At 43.7% G+C, this 4,518-nt stretch overlaps 1 pseudogene; it reads right to left on the bottom strand.

Moving 5' to 3' along the window:
• Positions 1–395: 395 nt before the first annotated feature.
• LOC137763543 (monocarboxylate transporter 10 pseudogene) lies at positions 396–2,342 on the bottom strand (annotated as a pseudogene).
• Positions 2,343–4,518: the final 2,176 nt, after the last annotated feature.

Genomic DNA, 4,518 nt, shown 5'->3' with positions numbered 1-4,518 from the left:
TAGGAAACAAAATTGAACATAAAACTATGTATATGTTCTGGGGACTTCCCTGGTGGTCCAGTGCGTAAGACTCCAGGCTCCCAACGCAGGGGGCCCGAGTTTGATGCCTGGTCAGGGAACTAGATCCAACATGCATGCTGCAACTAAGAAGCTCACCTACCACAATGAAGAGTCCGCATGCTGCAACTAAACATCCCCCAACGAAGATCCCGTGTGCTGCAACTAAGACCTGGCACAGCCAAAATAAACAAACAAACAAAAAAAACTATGTATATGTTCTACTTGTCATAGGTTATGAAAAGCAATTCAATTTTCTCATATTCACAATGTACTAGAGACCAAAGGAGGAGATGTAGAAGCTGGAAAAAAGGTTATGTGATGTCCTCTCATTCACATTAGCCCATTTCCTCCAGATTCCTGTCTGTGGCTGTGCAGTATGCTCGAGTGGGGGCAATGGTCCAACACTGCCTCTGTTCTAGTTCTGAGGGAACAGAGGGGAAACTTGCAAGGCAAAGAAGACTTTGGTCTTGGCCCAGAGTGGCTGATAATAGGCAGCACTCCACCCCTAAGGTGACCCCATCAAAGAACAGCAGACTCAAGTGAACCTAAGGCACAAAGTATCCAAAAAGTGAAAGTGGTATTCCAACTGTCCACACTGCATAGGCTGTCACAGTGAAGATGGCAAAATTGAAAAAAATTGGAGGAGGACTGAACTTTCTCCTGGAAAAGAGGGAGAATCTGTTGCCTCCTTTGGTTCCACCATCTTTATCTTTGGCATGGGAGGCAAGGGGTAGAGCTTACTTACCAGCCAGAAAGGGAACAAACATGAAGATACAGAGGACCCTTTAATGTGTAAAAGAGGCCCCCCGCTGTCAGTCAGAATCCTTAGAAGGAAAGGCAGCACAATTTCGAAGATACTGTTGCCAGCGGTGACAATGCCATTCACCAGTCCCAGGCGCTTCTTGAAATGGTGTCCCCAAATGACCCATGAAGGCTGGTAGGCAAAGGAGCCAGCCACAGGCAAACGTGATTCTCTAGGTAAGGTACAGAGGCTCTGTGGAGCTTACAAAAGAACGGGGCATGAGTCCAACAGCACCCACCACGGCTGTTTTCTGACAACCAAACAAACACGTCTGTGAAGACGCTAATGGGCAGCAGAAGGGCATCAGCCCCATGGAGAGAGAACTTACCCACGCTGTCTTGAGAACCATCTTGTCATCCTCCTTGGACCCGAAGGTCTTCAGCACGGACGTGAAGAGCACCCCGAAGGCGTTCTGGGCGCCGAGCCACCCTCAGGGGCCTCACGGGGCTCAGGGAACCGGGCGCCCAGCGGCCCGCCAGCTCCACCTCCACGTTCTCGGCCGCCGCCGCCTCGGGGCCCTCCGAGGGTCCAGGGCCGGGCAGCGGGGCCACCTCCGCGGGCGCGGGGGGCCCTGCAGGCTGCACCTCGCTTGTTCCCCGCGCGGTGGCTGGCCTCTCCTGGGCGGGCACCGTGGCCGAAGCGGCCTCCTTGGGCCGGCACCAGGGGAGTGGGCGGGGCCGAGTTCCCGGCGGGCTCAGGGAGGAGCCTGCGTGCTGGGCCGCTGCGCTAGAGAGGCCGTCGTGAGGGCGGGGGAGCCCTCCGGTGGGCAGGTGGTCCCCCTCCCGCTAGCGCTCAGGCCTCCCAGTCACAGCCCCAGACCGACTCTTTGTTTTTTTATTTTTATTAATACCTTGCAAAATACCTAGACTAAATATATAGAGAGCTACCTGTTATTTTAATCAAAGTAACTTTTAGTTTTATGAGTAGTGTTTATATTTCAAATATTTGTTCAACAAGCCATTCAACTGTTGACTGAAAAAGAATGTACAACTTGAAAGTTGAGGATTATGTTTTATTTGGCGAATTTTCTGAGGACTTAAGCCCAGAAGACAGCCTCCAATAAAGCTCTGAGGGACGGCTCCGAAAAGGTAAGAGAGGAGCCAGGTTATACAGGAGTTTTGCAACAAAAGCCAGATAACCAGAACATAAAAGATTACTGTTAATAAAAGAAAACCAGGTGTCTCAAGTTTTTTAAGTTAGCTCTTGCTTTTCTGTGTATAGGAAGATGCAAGAGTCTGGGCTCACTGAAATCATTCCTTTGAGGCACACCTTGGCTATCTAAGGCCAGGATCCAGTTCTTCTCCATCCTGAGTCCCCTCAGGGCGCACCGTTGGGGGTGGCTGCAGTGGCTGAGGGCTTGTTGGATGGCAGCCCTTTTGCCTCCATCCTGAGCTCATTCCGGGCTCACCATCAGGGCCTGGTAGTGGCTGATGGCTGGATGGCCACAGCATCGTTTGTTTGCAGTTTCAGTAGGCAACATTTTTCATCCACACAACAAATATTTAAGTTCCTAAAAAAAAAATGAGTATAAGATAAGGGACTTCCCTGGTGATCCAGTAGTTAAGACTCCACGCTTCACTGCAGGGGGTGCAGATTCACTCCCTGGTCGGGGAACTAGGACCCTGCATGCCACGTGGTGTGGCCAAAAAAAAAAATTGAAGTCCCTACTACCAACCAGATAAATTTTGGGGCTCTAGGAAATAGATTCCTAAAAAACAAATAAAATAAAATATTTCTTGAGCTCACAGAGGTAACCTCCACTCTTTTTCAGCTGCCTAACCAAATCACCCCGTTTGGATCCTTCTGAGAACAGGAGAATCAATCGTGAGTACCAGGAATGATTTAAAATTTTAGCTCTCCTCCAAAATTGTTAGGGTACTTCACCTTGACTTTCTCTCTGTATAATAGCCATTTTCCTCTCTGAAGGCAATGTAACATTCAAATGTGTTTCTCTTCCAAAAGCGCAGAAATAACTGAGTAAAGAAAAAATCCTAGCAGTACTTTTTGTTTTGCAGAATTTGTGTTTCTCTTCAGCTTTATGGCTTTCATTAATCCTCTTCGGCATATAAAATAAAGGTAGATGTATTGCTTTAATGACTATGCATTTGCCTTAAAGAACAATACAAATGCCTGTATTTCAAGGCATTAAGCACATTAAAATCAATACAAAGGGGAACTAGTTCATTAACTATTTTAACCTAGTAGTTGATGAACTAGTTCCCCTTTGTATTGATTTTAATGTGCTTAATGCCATGTTTATCACTGTATAGCTTTCAAACAAAAATACTGTAATGCATGCTGAAGGATCAAATAATTGACTTTACTTTCAGTATTTCCACTTTTCTAAATCATACGGAGAATAGCTGAACTGGACTTAAACCTATTTTGGATTTCATTTACATCAGTGTATATAATAGTTCTAATTTCTGAACTTTGTACGCCAAATGACAGGTGATTGACACTATCTCATACTAGCACCTAACAGGGGTAAGAGCCCTGAAAAGCAGGTATTACCACTTACATTTTACACATTAGGAAACTGAAGCTTAGAGAAATTTAGTAATTGGTCTTTTATCACACAGGTGGTTAGTTATAGAGCCAAAATTTCAATCTTATGTGCCTTACTCCAAAGTGTGTTTTTTTCACTACCCCGTAGTGAAAGTGGGATCTCTTTTTTAAGACATGTAATTATTGTTTTAAATTATCTGATTTAGAATTCATACAATTCAAATCAGTTCAACAAATATTTTTTGAATGTGTGGTTCAATAGACATATGCTGCTCAGATAAACCCAAAGAGTCAGGCCTCAGGTAGCCTACAGATTAGCAATGAGGCTATGACAAGCATGAAACAGCTATAATTCAAAGTAGAATGTGCTAAATTGATGCAGCATCGTGACGATTAAAAGAGGAAAGTTCCCTTTGGTTGAGAGAACCAAGAGAAGTATCTTGGAGCAGAAAAGGTTTGAGATGGCTTGAAAATAGACAGCACAGGCAGAGAAGATAATGGGAATGATGAGTAAAGAAAATGGTGTGAATGAATGCATAAAGACAGGAAACTATGGTGTATATTTGCAGAATAGCAAGAAGTTATTCATTTAGATTTTGTAATAAAATCTGGCCAGAAATCAAATAGAAAAGCCAGCACTTACCTTTGAATATTTACCTAGAGACCAACTTCAAAAACCTGTGTGTACTTCAAATATTCCTCTACTAATAAGCTAAAAGAAGAGAGTAGACACAAAATAGCTTTCTCATGATTTGAGGGTTACTTAATGTAGGAAGACGAGGCAATGAACATGAATTATATGAATATCTTTTGTTTCTCATACCAGACTTCTTACAGTCAAGAAAAGTAGGAGACTCAGTTAAATAAATTAGTTCCAAGAAGATTTTTATAATAATAATTTTCTGTTAACTTACTGCTGTAGATAACAATGTTTGCGAGAAAATAAGTCCAGCATCAGAGTTACTAAAAATTTCAAAGGCATCTAATTTTTTGATTTTCAAAGCTGATAACATCCTGTAGTGCCTGATTTGCATACTGATTACAACTGTAGCTACAGCTGAAACAATGGTCTCCAAGCAAAGGAGATTCTTTCTCAGTTGTTGTTATGATGAGTATGGCTTGGGGGCCTCTAGGGAACTACAGAGTAA

This window comes from Eschrichtius robustus, chromosome 4, assembly GCF_028021215.1.
Source record: "Eschrichtius robustus isolate mEscRob2 chromosome 4, mEscRob2.pri, whole genome shotgun sequence".
NCBI classification, from domain to species: domain Eukaryota; kingdom Metazoa; phylum Chordata; class Mammalia; order Artiodactyla; family Eschrichtiidae; genus Eschrichtius; species Eschrichtius robustus.
Note: the sequence above shows the minus strand (reverse complement) of the source record. Positions and strands in the feature narration are given on the sequence as shown.